Here is a 15,552-nt window from a genome sequence, read left to right as displayed (position 1 = left end):
CAGATTCTTTACTATCCACTGAAAATATTCTTTCCTATTATGTAATTTGGAATTGAGGGTCTGTGGCTAGAAATAACATATAACTATCAAATTAGAAATTGCATTTTAGAGCCATCTTTTCTAAAAGGCCCTAAAGAAAGTCACTTGGCCTGTCCTTGTGTGTGTTAGTCGCTGAGTTATGTCCAACTCTTTGGGAAACAATGGACTGTAGCCTGCTAGGCTCCTTTGTCCATGGAATTCTCCAGGCTAGAATATTGGAATGGGTAGCCATTCCCTTTTCCAGGGATCAAACCCAGGTGTCTCGCATTGCAGACAGATTCTTTACTGAGTCACCAGGGAAGCCCATGCTTACAAGCTTCTAACTTGTTTCCAGACCACCCTCATCTATTAATATTTGTACACAGTTCTGCTTACCAGAGGCTTCCCTGGTGGTTCAGACAGTAAAGAATCTGCCTCCAATGCAGGAGACATGGGTTCAGCCCCTGGAAAGATCCCCTGGAGAAGGAAACAGCTACTCACTCCAGTATTCTTGCCTGGAGAACTCCATGGACAGAGGAGCCTGGTGGGCTACAGTCATGGGGCTGCAAAAAGTTGGGCACAACTGAGCAACTTTTACTTTTCTGATTACCAAGTTAACTTAAAAAAATTTTTTTTTATTTTTAAAAGTCTTTTTATTGAATACTGAGTCTTGTTTAGTCTTTTTATTGCTTTTTTTTTTTCTTTTAATGTTTTGGTTTTAGGGCCTTGAGTCATGTGGGATCTCAGCTGCCTGAGCAGGGTCAAACCCACACTCTCTGCATTGGAAAGCAGAGTCTTAACCACTGGATCCCCATAGAAGTTTGACAAATTTTAAAAAATCATTTCTAAATTGTATTAAAATACACATAACAAAATTAACATCTTAACCATCTTTAATTGTACAAATAAGTGCCTCCATAGTCTTGTGTGACCATCATCATGCATCTCCAGAACTCTCTTCATCTTACAATGCTGAAATTCCAGGTCCATCAAACAACTACTTTTCTCCTTCCCCCAGCCCCTGGCAAACACCATTCTATTTCCTGTCTCTATGAATTAGCTTTCTGACTAAACCAGTCAATCCTAAAGGAAATCAGTTCAGTTCAGTTCAGTCGCTCAGTCGTGTCCGACTCTTTGATCACTCCAGGCCACCCTGTCCATCACCAACCCCAGGAGTCCACCCAAAACCATGTCCATACAGTCAGTGATGTCATCCAACCACCTCATGCTCTGTCATCCCCTTCTCCTCCTGCCCTCAATCTTTCCCAGCATCAGGGTCTTTTCAAATGAGTCAGCTCTTCGTATCAGGTGGCCAAAGTACCAGAGTTTCAGCTTCAACATCAATCCTTCCATGAACACCAGAACTGATCTCCTTTAGAATGGACTGGTTGGATCTCCTTGCAGTCCAAGGGACTCTAAAGAGTCTTCTCCAACACAACAGTTCAAAAGCATCAATTCTTTAGCGCTCAGCTTTCTTTATAGTCCAACTCTCACATCCATACATGACCACAGGAAAAACCACAGCCTTGACTAGACAGACTTTTGTTGGCAAAGTAATGTCTCTGCTTTTTAATATGCTGTCTAGGTTGGTCATAACCTTCCTTCCAAGGAGTAAGCGTCTTTTATTTTCATGGCTGCAATCACCATCTGCAGTGATTTTGGAACCCAGAAAAATAAAGTCAGCCACTGTTTCCATTGTTTCCCCATCTATATGCCATGAAGTGATGGGACCAGATGACATGATCTTCATTTTCTGAATGTTGAGCTTTAAGCCAACTTTTTCACTCTCCTCTTTCATCAAGAGGCTCTTTAGTTCCTCTTCACTTTCTGTCATAAGGGTGGTGTCATCTGCATATCTGAGGTTATTGATATTTCTCCCAGCAATCTTGATTCCAGCTTGTGCTTCCTCCAGCCCAGCATTTCTCATGATGTATTCTGCATGTAAGTTAAATAAGCAGGGTGACAATATACAGCCTTGACGTACTCCTTTTCCTATTTGGAACCAGTCTGTTGTACCATGTCCAGTTCTAACTGTTGCTTCCTGACCTGCATACAGGTTTCTCAAGAGGCAGGTCAGGTGGTCTGGTATGCCCATCTCTTGAAGAATTTCCCACAGTTTATTGTGATCCACACAGTCAAAGGCTTTGGCATAGTCAATAAAGCAGAAATAGATGTTTTTCTGGAACTCTCTTGCTTTTTCAATGATCCAGCAGATGCTGGCAATTTGATCTCTGGTTCCTCTGCTTTTTCTAAAACCAGCTTGAACATCTGGAAGTTCACGGTTCACGTATTGCTGAAGCCTGGCTTGGAGAATTTTGAGCATTACTTTACTAGCATGTGAGATGAATGCAATTGTGCAGTAGTTTGAGCATTTTTTGGCATTGCCTTTCTTTGGGATTGGAATGAAAACTGACCTTTTCCAGTCCTGTGGCCACTGCTGAGTTTTCCATATTTGCTGGCATATTGAATGCAGCACTTTCATAGCATCATCCCTGAATATTCATTGAAAGGACTGATGCTGAAGCTTTAATTCTTTGGGCACAAAGAGCCGAGTCATTGGAAAAGACACCGATGCTGGGAAAGATTGAGGGCAGGAGGAGAAGCGGGTGGCAGAGGATGAGATGGTTGGATGGGATCACCAACTCAACAGACATGCGTTTGAGCAAACTCCAGGAGATAGTGAAGGACACAGAAGCCCAGCAAGCTGCAATTCATGGGGTCATAAAAAGTTGGACAGGACTTTAGCAAACGAACAACAGCAAAAGGACCTCATAGATGGAATTATACAATATTTGTCCTTTTATTTCTCTAACATACTGTTCTCAAGATACATCCGTGTTATAGCCTGCATCAGAGTCTCCATCCTTTTCAGGCTGTATGATATTCCTTTGTATGTATACACCACATTTTGTTTATCCATTCACCTGTTGATGGACACTTGAGTTGCTTTCACCCCCTGGCTATTGTGAATAATGCTGCTAGAGTGTGGGTGTACAAATATCTCTTGGAGACCCCACTTTCAATTCTGGGGGGGTCTATACCGACAAGTGGAACTGCTGAATTGAAAGGTAATTCTGTGTTTAATTTTGGGAGTAACTGCCATACTGTTTTCCAAAGGGTCTGCACTATTTTACAGTCCCAACAGCAGTGCAGAAAGATTCCAATTTCTCTATATCCTCACCAGCATTTATTATTTTCTGGGTTTTCTTTCTGTCAGTTTGATTTTTTTGGTAGTAACAATCCTAAGCAACTTTCTTTTGTTCATAACAATGACTACCATTGGCTATGTGCTTCAAATATAGTTTAGTTCTGAACCTATTACATCCTGGAATCCCCACAACCAGCCTCTGAGGTTTAAATCTGAGGTTAGCAAAACCAGCACCTTATGCCTAGGAAGAGACAGACCTGGAATTTGAACCCAAGTGTGATTAATTTCATATACTGTGCTCTAAACACTTCACACACTGCCTTCCTTCTTTACCAGAACTCTTGGTTTCTGTGCACTGATTCAGATGCCTAGGGATTTCCTGAGCAAGGTAACTGTCCCACCCATGACCACAGCAAATTAATTTGTCAGCTTCTGGTGTGTGAACAGCCCAGACAGAATAGAACACAATAAACTCTTTAGGACAGGAAGTTCACACTTATTAAGGTTTATGTTTCCCCCAAGAACCCACCACAATGCTTGACACACAATACTCAATAAATATGCTGCTGTTCAGTCACACAGTAGTGTCCGACTCTCTGCGACCCCATGGGCTGCAGCACGCCAGGCTTCTCTGTCCTTCACCATCTCCCGGAGTTTGCTCGAACTCATGTCCATTGAGTCGGTGATGCCATCCAACCATCTCATCTCTGTCACCCCCTTCTCCTCCTTCCCTCAATCTTTCTCAGCATCAGGGTCTTTTCCAATGAGTCAGTCCTTTGAATCAGGTGGCCAAAGTATTAGAGCTTCAGCATCAGTCCTTCCAATGAATCTCTCTCTGGGTTGATTTCCTTTAGGATTGACTGGTTTGATCTCCTTGTTGTCCAAGGGACTCTCAAGAGTCTTCTCCAGCATTACAATTCAAAAGCGTCATTTCTTGGGTGATCAATCTTCTTTACGGTCCAACTCTCACATTCATATGTGACTACTGGTAAGACCATGGCTTTGACTATACAGACCTTTGTTGGCCAAGTGATGTATCTGCTTTTTAATCACTGTCTAGGTTTGTCATAACTTTTCTCCCAATAAATATACATTTTAAAAAATCCACTGTGATTACAGAAGCCCAGTCATCAGCATTAATTCCACACCGGTCTGTGCGACTAGGACAAACACAGAGCAGACAACCACACACAGTACACATCACAAATTACTGATGAGAAATTACTTATACTATCTCCCTTCCAATTTCCAATTTCCGGACTTTCACATATTGTGTTGTATTTCTTTATCTTTTGACCAGATCTGACTTTCCTTCTCTCCTCTCTCTCCTACACCTTTTCTGTTTGTATCTTAGGACCATCTATGGAGCATCACTTTTTTCACTGATTACCATTCAACCCAAAGTACACCACTCATGAACCAATCACTGGTAAGAATAGTAGCATTTGACCAATCAGAGCCAGTTTATATAGACAGGGATGTGGAAAACTTCTGCAGAAACTTCCATGGAGAAGCTGGATCGTGACATAATCTGGGCTCTGTTAGAAGAGAGGTGAAGTAATAGTGCTGGGTGGACAGTATGAATGTCCCTACACATTCCATACTTACAGCCACAACGGTTGGATAGTCAGTCCAACACCGCTGGCTTCAACTGTGCAGAAGCAGTGTAGAACTAGAACCAACAAGCAGAAACTATAGAAATAAGACACTGCAGTACAAGACAAAAAAGCTTTTTAATATCCACAGCTGGACAAAAGTGAAATGGGCCACTTTGGCCAACAGGAATATACCTGTCACAGTGCTTCTCACAACGTGACCTCCTTTACCACTGTTAGAATCACTGGGACAGACGCTAACTTTTGAGACCCAGTGCTCAAGAGAAAGTGACTGCTTGATAAGGCCTATGTTCGAGAAACACAGCTAAGATATCTTTCTCCTCTGAGAGTCTGATTTTCATGTTGGACACCAAGGTAGACAGGTGATGTCCAGAGTCCAGTGGCTGACAGCAGAGGGGATGAGTCATTTGTTAAATGGGGCTGTGCAGCACGGCCTTAGCTGAAGACAGAACTATAGCAATAAGGTAACATTCAAGTCATTTACCAAACTCCTCAGATATTTTTTCTATTACAAATTTGAAAGGTTATCCACAGATACAGGAATTTATGGAAAATGACCATTAATTTCTCATTTAGTGGTTATCTTCACTTATTTAAAACTTTTAAAGTAATTGAAAACCATAAAATAAAAGGTATGTAGACAGTTATATAACTGAACTTGTTGAATTTTGTTTTTTATGTACACTTGCCATGCATTAAAGTTGAAACAGTTGGAAAAGTCAACATGGCCCAGAGAGACAAAAGCCAACTCTTGGGGTGCGTGTTTAATTACCCTGATGACCATAAACTGTGTATTAGCCACTTATTTGAAGCAGGGAGCACACGCACTATTGTGTTGTTCCATCACTCCTCAGATGATAAAGTCTCTCATTATTTAAGGATGCCTCTCTTTAAGGTCTCCAAGTGGTAAACTCCTTCTCCCCCAGCCCTCCCTGACCAAGCATCATCCCCCGTCACCAGGAGCCCTGTCCTGTTTGCAAGGTGCTGTGTTCACCTGTCCAGGGCAAAAACAATCTCGCTCTGAGAACCACGCTATGGCCCCATGTCCCACTCCTGAGGGCATCTTTGAATGCCAAGAACACTGAGCTTACCCCATAGCCTCTGGTGATTCCTGGTGCCCCAGGCAGATCAGAAGTTCACCTGACTTCTGATTTGTGTCACCTGGTAGACCATCTTCTTTCCACCACAGTACACTATCTCCTCTCAAGTTTAAAACTAATAATCCCTCGGGGCTGCAGTCCATAAGGTCGCAAACAGTTGGACATGACTGATGCAACTTAGCATGCAGCAGGCACTGAATACAGCATGTATTCAACAGGTCATCTCTGATTATGCAAAGGCATTCCTTGCAGAATTGCCCAATTATCCCGTTTTGTCCAACTGTTGCCATTCCTGGTTATGGTGATGTTTTTAAACACACTAATTTGTATATGGTAAGAACAAGGCCAACACCAAGCTGCTGCTGTACAGCAGTCTCCATTTATTTATTTACTTATTTATCAGCACCCTTTGGGAATCTTAGTTCCTCACCAAGGAATTGAGCCCATGTCTCCTGCACTGAGAGCCCAGAGTCCTGACCACTGGACTGCAGGGAAATCCCAACAGTCTGCATTTAAGTCAAATGGAAAATACTAATAACCCTACAGAAACTTAGAACTCAACTCCTTTTTCCCCTCAGCAGTGTTGCCTCATCAGGAAGAGTCAGATAAATGTCTGGGCAAGGTCATCACCTCCCAGGGGAGTGACCAAGTATCTGCTCGCTAGTGTCTACAAACGAGTCTTAGGTCATGTACAAAGGCAATAAATACTACTTTCTGGCCCCAGTTAATCTCCGTGGAAGTCCACGTCCCTCCCCCTGTTAATCATCCACCTATTCAGAGGATGACACTCACCTATTCAGAGGACACTTAGCCATTACTGATTGTCTCCCTGTCTCTATATTTTTTGGCAACATCATCAATACTTTGTTACAGAAGAGTCTAGTCAAGAAAGTGATTGTGATGAGGGAAAAAACAGTTTCCCACAAAGACTTTCCACAAGATTCACCTTGGTCTTCACAGTGAAATCCAACACTGAGGGTCCTGGGGGCAGGGCTCCTTTGTGCCTGCGCAAACTGCCTCATCACTGCCTGGCCGCCCAGGGATGCTGTGCGAACGGGTCTGTTCTCCCCACCCCAGACCCCTTCTCCCCTTCGGGGTTTCCTCCCTGAAACTGGGCCTAAAGGATAGTAGGTTCTCAAGAAACTCAGTACTAAATATGAGTAAATATCAGTAGACACTTCTTTAGGGAAATATTATGTCTGCTTACACCATCTGCAGTGCACGAGTTCCTCTAGGGTCGGTCTGCCCACAACGATATCCACACAACCATCAAAAGGACCACCTTTGCCTTAAAGTTTCTGCTGTCTCGCCAGCCTATTACGCGTCATCGCCCATCACACCACTGTCCTAAAACCACATAAGTCATAATCTTTGTAACAAAAGAAAGATGTAAAAAAGAAAAATCAGCATTCACCCACCACCCAGAGAAAATCAGTATTGAAAACTTTACTATAAAAAAATCACTGATATTCATAGTTTATCATTGTATCAACATAAATATTGTATTTCAGAAATGGTAATATATGATTACTGTTCAGCTTGTGTTCAGCTTTTTAAAGAACATCTTTCACACTAGTAAGTATAATTCTGATGTATGGCAAAACCAATACAATATTGTAAAGTAATTAGCCTCTAATTAAAATAAATAAATTATAAAATAAACATAAAAATAAAATAAAATTGGAATAAAAAAAATAAAGATATTTACAAGGTACACCATTCATTGTATGCCTGCTAATTTGCTTCAGTCATATTCGATTCTTTGTGACTCCATGGACTGTAGCCTGCCAGGCTCCTCTGTCCATGGGATTCTCTAGGCAAGAATACTGGAGTGGGCTGCCGTGCCCTCCTCCAGGGGATCTTCCCAACCCAGGGATCAAACCCGAATCTCTTATGTCTCCTGCATTGGCAGGAAGGTTCTTTACCACTAGCGCCACATGGAAAGCCAGATGTATCTTAATTTGTGTTTGTGTAATAAACCTTATTGGACAGAAGCTTATAGAATAGCTGGGCTCACCTCTGTGCATTTTACTTTACTTATGTAGTTATTTTGGGGCCAAGCTGCTTGCTGGATCATAGTTCCCAGACCAAGGACTGAACCCAGGCCACAGCAGTGAAAGCAGAAAGTCCTAACCACCAAGTCACCAGGGATTCCTCACTTCTGTATATTCTACATCTCACCAAGCTGGCCTCAGAGGACTGCCTGGGGTCACACTCCCCACCCCCTACAAGCTGTGGGGAGGGGCTTTTCACCAAACTATCTTTCTCTCTTCCTCTTTCTTTGCATACAGATGGATGTACATTCTGGCACAAAATAAAACATGATGCTTCTTGATATGGATCAAAGTCAAAGAAGTTTGAAAGGTCACTGATCTACCCCAAGTATTTAAGGAGAGGCTGGTTGCTCAGATAGTAAAAAATCTATCTGCAAATGCAGGAGACCCAGGTTTGATCCCTGGGTCAGGAAGATCCCCTAGAGAAGGAAATGGCAACCCTCTCCAGTACTCTTGCCTGGAAAATCCCCTGGACAGAGGAGCCTGGCAGGCTATACCCATGGGTGTCACAAAGAGCTGGCAATGACTGAGCAACTAACACTCAGAGCTTAAAGACTTTTTAAAACAGTATTGATCCACTGTAGTTAAGATTAAGAAATAATTATACTGCCTGAACATTAAAAGATTTCAAAACCTCTATTCGGAGTTTTGTAATGATTTCCATGATGGAGAATTTCAAAACGAACATCTTTCTGTGGCTGAATAATCCAGCATGGCCGTGGGAGTCTCCCCACCCCAGGAGGCTCTGCACTGAGGACTGGCTTCATTCGTTCCTCCCTCCCCTCCCCTCCTTTCCGCCTTCTCAAGGACCAACTGCAGAGAAGATGGTAGAAAGAACCCCAACCCAGAGGAAAAAGCAGGGCTGGGTGGTGAGGAAGGTGGGGCTGCAGGCAAATGACGGGCCTGGGCCTTCAAAGCAGAAGGAAGTACCACTTTCTTGCGGCCTCCTGCTGCAGCTCTGCGCTCTGTGACCCAGCTTCCCCGTGGAAAGCAGAAGTGAGCCTCCCTCTCCAGACGGTCTCTCTGAGACAGGCTTCTCAGCTGCCCTCGCCCCTGTGTGGGTTAACATTTCCAGGAAGACTGGAGGCACCCAGAAGGCCCAGCATCTGGGAGACATCTCTACTCTGGCTGGAGGCAGGATGAACCCAGACCTGCCTTACCATCTCACTGGGGACCCAGGCCAGTGCCGAAAAGTCACCATAGCTCCCACCAAACACTGGACCAGTGGAGAGAGAACTGGGGAGAGCTGACAATGAGCTTCCAACCAGCATGACTCGGGATCAATACAGAGAGTGAAGTTAGATGCTTACAGGAAGGGAGGAGTGGGCAGCCATTAAAACGAATGAAATAAGGCTATTTGCAGCGACATGGATGGACTTAGAAAGTCACACTGAGTGAAGTAAGCCAGGCAGAGAAGGAGAGATATCATATGACATCCTTTATATGTGGAATCTAAAAAAGAAATGGTACACATGAACTTATAAAACAGAAAGAGACTCACAGACTTAGAAAACGAACTCATGGTTGCCGGGAAGAAGGGATAGTTAAGGACTTTGGGAAGGTCATGTACACGCTGCTATTTAAAAAGAATAACCAACAAAAACCTATTATATGGCACATGGCACTCTGCTCAATGTTATGTGCCAGTCTAGATGGGAGGGATTTGGGGGGAGAATGGATACATGTATTTGTAGGGCTGAGTCCCTTTGCTGTTCACCTGAAACTATCAACACATTGTTAATTGGCTGTACCCCAATACAAAATGCTTTGGTGTTAAATAAAGTTTAAAAAAAAAGAAAGGGGGGAGTGTGGGCAGGCCCAACAATATCTGACTGTGTCTCAAGTGTGAATGGTAAAAAGGAAATGAGACACTTAAAGACCCTCTGAACCTCTTGATGAAGACTTCTTCCCCAAGTCCTATAGCTCATTAAGAGCAGAGCCCACACCAAGAAACATCCATCCAATGGTCTCTGTTAACATACGCCCATTCATCCATCATTTTATGGAGCATCACTTACACATCTAAGCACAATGAAGAAAGAACACAGTTACACTGAGGTTAACCAATAATGGTCAATTCCTAGCAATGCATGGCTTGCAGGCTCTGTAAGACAGTGAGAAAGGAGTTGAAGAGGGGAGTTAGAGAAGAGAGAGTGGACATACATTGATGGTGAATAAAGCAGAGATAAGTAATCAACACTTTGGAAGAGTTCTCTAAAAGGAAAATTGTATTCTGATTATAAATACAACTATCATTAAACAGCTTGGCAGCAAATCAGGAGTGTTGATGCTTAGTCAGTACTAAGATGCAGACAGTGACTGCAGCCATGAAATTAAAAGACGCTCCTTGTAAGAAAATCTATGACCAACCTAGACAGCATACTAGAAAGCAGAGACATTATTTTGCCAAAGGTCTGTATAGTCAAAGCTATGGTTTTTCCAGTAGTCTTATACGGATGGGAGAGCTAGAGATGGCTGAGTGCCCAAGAATTGATGTTTTTGAACTGTGGTGTTGGAGAAGACTCCTGAGAGTACCTTGGACTGCAAGGAGCTCAAACCAGTCAATCTTAAAGGAAATCAGCCCTGAATATTCACTGGAAGGACTGATGCTGAAGTTCTAATACTTCGGCCACCTGATGTAAAGATCCGACTCACTGGAAAAGACCCTGATGCTGGGAAAAATTGAAAGCAGGAGGAGAAAAGGGATGACAGAGGATGAGAGGTTGGATGGCATCACCAACTCAATGGACATGAGTTTGAGCAGGTTCCGGAAGATGGTGAAGGACAAGGAAGCCTGCTGGCGTGCTGTAGTCTGTGGGGTCGGGAAAAGTGACGCAACTGAGCAACTGAACAAGAACAACAACAAGGCAAAGTGAAGGTCAGGACAAGACTGAAGACAAAGCCCAAGAATGAAGAACCAGGGTGATAATAGCCCCTGCAACCTGCCAGCGTGGGTGAGCCTTTTCCACACGTCATCCCAAGTAACTCCTGAAACCTGTTGTTCTAAATGACAAGACAGCCCCTCCAGCTAATGTAGTCAAGAGAATCTGAAAGAAGGTCCGAGTCTTTAAACTGGTGTGTTCCAAAAATTTGAATCCCTCCATGGGCAGGGCTTCCCTCGCAGCTCAGTCAGTAAATAACCTGCCTGCAATGTATGAGACCCGGGTTCGATTCCTGGGTGGGGAAGGTCCCTTGGAGAAGGGAATGGCATGGCTACCCACTCCAGTATTCTCACCTCGAAAATCCCATTGACAGAGGCGCCTACAGTCAGTGGGGTAGCAAGAGTCGGACAGGCCTTAGCAACTAAACCACCACTATGGGCAGATTTCCATACTATTTTCTACACATGGGCTTCTCCCCCAAATGGGAACTTACTCAAAATAAATGTCAGAAACGATGAGAGACTGAACTCAAGGTTTCACAATTTAAGTATCAGGAAACCAGGCAGCTGTAAGAAATTTTTCAGTACTTCTGACCAACTTCCTCTTCCTTGTCCTTCTCCTCATCAATCTTAAAAGCTGGGAGGGAATGTTTATCCATTATAGGAGTGTGGACTTAGGATGAGCCTGGTCCACAACAGGAGCCCAGGAAGGAGGCTGCATATTTCCACATGCATCCCATGGGCCCTGTCTCCTCACCTTGTATATTCCCCTCGAATGACACCTCTTACTGCTATAACAACCACACAAGGAGGCTTGTAGGGTTTATAAAGAAGCTAGGGGGAGCTTTTTTACAAAGTATCATTGAGTACTTTTATACTGTCCCAGAGGCTTCCCAGGTGGCTCAGTGGTAAAGATTACGCCTGCCAATGCAGGAGACTCCAGTTGGATCCCTGGGTCAGGAAGATCCTCTGGAAAAGGAAATGGCAACCTACTCCAGGATTCTTGCCTGGGAAATCCCAAGGATACAAGAGCCTGGTGGGCTACAGTCCATGGGGTCGCAAAAGGGCTGGGCATGACTTAGCGACTAAACAACATGCTGACCCATAAGCATGGAACAGTCCTGAAGGCAGTCACTAGTGCTGCTCTGACAGTGACCAGGACAGATGTCATCTGGGGAGTTATCAGACCTCCCCCTGCCCTGAGCAGGTAGCAAAGTTGAAAGACACAGAAACTCAGCTCGACCACAGCCTCTGCACCCTACTCACTGGTCCACCTGCTCATTTACTCTAACAGTCCCTTAGTGCAGACCATCTCCATGTGATAGAAGAAGATGACCTTGTGATTCTGTCCTTAAAATGTTTATTAAATGACGAGTTCTTTACTTTTAAGTAATGGAGTACCTAGTACAGATCCAAAGGCAGGAAAGTGGGAAAAGCTGTCCGAGCTGGAGTGGAAAACATACCTACTAGGCCTAATGATGTCACTTAATCAGGCCTGTGACACTGATCATGCCAACCCTCCTCACCCTCATTTTTTGGCCCCTGCCTACTGTGCAGGGTCCTGAAAGGTTTGGAGGAAATCAGTGTTCAGAAGGCTTCAGAGCCCTGGATCGGCAAAAATCATCAGTACCACCATTGGCAGAAGGAGCCAAGGAAAGGTCTGAGACTGTCTCTGACATCAACATGTCACCGATAAGCGGCCCAACTAGTGATGCGATGACCTTTTCTTTTCAACTCTCCCCATGCCTGAGGACACGGAGGTCACAGATCAATGGTGTGAGCGGGCCACAGCAATGTTCCATGCTGGGGGGCATGTGCTCCGATTTGTGCAGATTTTAAATGAATATGGGTTCGTTTATGGATGATATGATTTCACGTTGTAATTTACAAACCCATATATTCATTTGAACCAGTTGGCATCTCAAAAGTTTTGGTGATTTTTTTTTTTAATACAAAAATAATGGAACTAAAAGGCTTTGGGAATCATTGAATCACTACCTCGCTGCACCACTTTTCTGCTAAGAGAATGCCATGGGCAGCATTGAGGTATCACACAAGTACTCTACAAACCTTTCCAACATTGATGATTCTAGGATGTTGTGTGTCTTTTTGATTGCATAACAGCTTGCCCAGATGTCAGCTTTACAGGGTGCATCTTACCACTTCAAATCAAGACTTCTCTCTCAGTGTTACAAGCATGGAAACCAGTCCTGAGCGGAGAACTCTAGCGCTGGGATAACTTGACAGTCAACTTCCTCCAATTTCCATTTTAAAAGCCAGGACTAGAGGGCCAGTGGCCTACAGATGCCTTAGAGGCCAGCCCTGTTCCTCAGACTTGCACAGGGTGAGGCTTGGAGACCCTCTTTCCTTCTTCCAAGCAATCTTGACCATGTGACAGGCACCAGGGCTGGCGTTTTGGACAAACCAGACAAAGCTGTTTTCACGGACATTTCATTGTAGTGGTGAAAACAGACTACACACATATGGGCAAATCATAATATAATTGTAATTACCATTGTGAAGGAGATGTTGATGGGATAAATGATCCAAGTAATTTATCCCAAATCACAGTTCTGATAAGTGATGGAAGACACCCAAACTCAGGCTTCCTGGTTCCTGTTTTCTCTCCCTTCACATCGGCTGCCCTCTATTCTTCTCTCAGGAAGAAGGTTACCCCATTCTGCATCCAAAGAGGACCAATCACCAAGAACCTCTTGTGATCAAATTAAATGACTTCAAGCCTCAAAACACCGACTTCCACGAGAGAACTAGGAGCCACTGAATCCTACCCTTTTCCAGCAGAGCTTACCTTATCAGGACAGATTCAGAGGACTCAGTAAGTGCCTATTCCCCTCCACCCTGCTTTAGAAGGTGCTGGAGAGAGAGACCCACCCCCCAAACCCCCCCCCATCCCCCACCCCTTCTGAACCCTACAGCCAGCTGGGGGTAGCCAAGAAATCAAAAGTAAGTCAAACCTCCTCATTGGCTTGTTCTTAGCCTGAGTCAGACTCCGGGCCCTGCTTTGCGACAGTAAATCACTGGTGTATTTATTATGCAGTGTATCAGTAAGGTCAAGTGGCTAAATTGGATAAGCTGTCTTAGGTTTAAAATCATCAAATTGCAAAGAACCAGGGAGCCTCGTTGTTATGGATAGAATTATTTGCAATAATAACAGCACCGTTTATGGAATGCCTAGTATGTGCTTGGGGCTTTACATGCAATAAATAGCTCAGAAGGTAGACAAGGAAACCCTAACCGAGAATTTCAGTAACGGGCCCCAGTTCACACTTAGCTAGGAAACTGAGAAGCCTGGGTTCAACTCGAGTTTCTGAGATGACGAAGAAGTTGGGTGGATTTGGGGTAATTCAAACAGACAGACACACACATACACACACACCCCACGATCACGCTTGCTATTAGATGGAACATAACAAATGCTCAGCATCTCGAAGACACCACAGTGGCCGAGATAACGCAGGAAAGTGGGAACTGACGCTCACACCCTTCCCCCAAGGCGAAGGAAAGGCAACCCCTGAATTCTTAAAATAACTCTCGCTTCCTCTCGGCCGCAGGGGGCTCGGGGCTGCGGTTCCGCAGGCCGGGAGGCGCCGGGCTCGGCGGGAGGGTGCGCACCGCCTCCGCCGCAGAGCCCGGACGTCAAGCTCCGCCCGGGCCCCGAGGAGGGCAGATGCCCGCGGTTCGCGGAGGGGCCCCGGGCCCGGAGGGGATACCGGACTGTGCAGGCCTGGGGTCCCCCGGGGATCCCCGCCGCGCGCGCGCTCCGCGTGGAGACCGGCTTCCCCACCCGCGCGGGGACAGCATCCGGCCCTAGGGGCAGCGCAGGAGGGCCCCGCGGTGCGCCCGCCCCGCCCCTGCGCCCGGGGCACTGAGACACCTGCGGAGCCGCCCGCCCCCGCGATCGCGCTCCCGGGGGCGAGTCTCCGCGGGCGGAAGGCATCCGAGCGTACTCACCGCCCCGCCGCGCGCTCCCCCCTCCACCCCGCCCGGGTCCTGCCCGGAACTCACCAGCTCCGTGTGTGAGTCGCGGGGCGGCGGCGGCGCTCCACGGTGGCCGGGGGTCCGAGCTGGGGCCGCGACGGGGCGGCCCGGCGGGGCAGGACGGGGCGGGGGCGCGCGGAGTGCGGGGTGCGGGCGGGGACCCGGGTGGCGCGGCCGCCCCGCCTGCCGCGGGCTGGAGGCTGCAGGGCGACCGGCCCGGAGGCGCCACGGCCCGAAGCGAGCGGCGGCGGCGGCCCGGAGCAGCGGAGGAGGAACTGGCCGTCGCCGAGCTCGGCCGGGAGGTCCCAGCTACTTCCTGGTGCTCGGATTTGCATACCGCGCCTGGAGGGCGGGGAAGTGACCGTTTGGCCCCTGCCCAAGGTTTGGGGCGCTGGCGTGGCTGTCGCGCAGCGCTTTGAAGGCACGGAGACCTGCGTCCCGGTGCGCAGAGCCCGGGAGCCTGGAGACGGACTGAAGGGGCTTCCAGGAGCTCGCCCTGCGCCTGGCGTCCCGCACAGCGAAGGAGCCCCTCGAGTCTCCGTTCCTTCCCTTCCAGCCTACTCCCCAGTGTTAGGAAGAGGGGTGCTTCTGGCAGCAGAGGGGGCGCTCGGGTCCCCCAACATTTGGAGTCCTCTGGAAAGAGGATGCTCCGGGTCTCCTTTAGTTCTTAACCCGTAGAGTCTCTCCTTCAGGGTGTACTCGGGGGCGTACTCCACCTGATGAGGGTGGAGGTGGC

The 15,552-nt window shown here is 46.4% G+C and overlaps 1 protein-coding gene across 2 annotated transcripts in view; it reads right to left on the bottom strand.

Moving 5' to 3' along the window:
• The window catches only part of LYN (LYN proto-oncogene, Src family tyrosine kinase), a 109,235-nt gene extending 94,172 nt beyond the window's left edge, over nt 1–15,063 (bottom strand). For both annotated transcript variants that reach the window (XM_070802555.1, XM_070802556.1), the window contains exon 1: nt 14,844–15,063. The gene's annotated coding sequence lies outside the window, so the exon portion shown is untranslated. The remainder of the gene's footprint in view (nt 1–14,843) is intronic.
• Nucleotides 15,064–15,552: the final 489 nt, after the last annotated feature.

Source organism: Bos indicus, chromosome 14, assembly GCF_029378745.1.
Source record: "Bos indicus isolate NIAB-ARS_2022 breed Sahiwal x Tharparkar chromosome 14, NIAB-ARS_B.indTharparkar_mat_pri_1.0, whole genome shotgun sequence".
NCBI classification, from domain to species: domain Eukaryota; kingdom Metazoa; phylum Chordata; class Mammalia; order Artiodactyla; family Bovidae; genus Bos; species Bos indicus.
The sequence above is the reverse complement of the archived record's forward strand: the minus strand, read 5'-3'. Positions and strand labels throughout refer to the sequence as shown.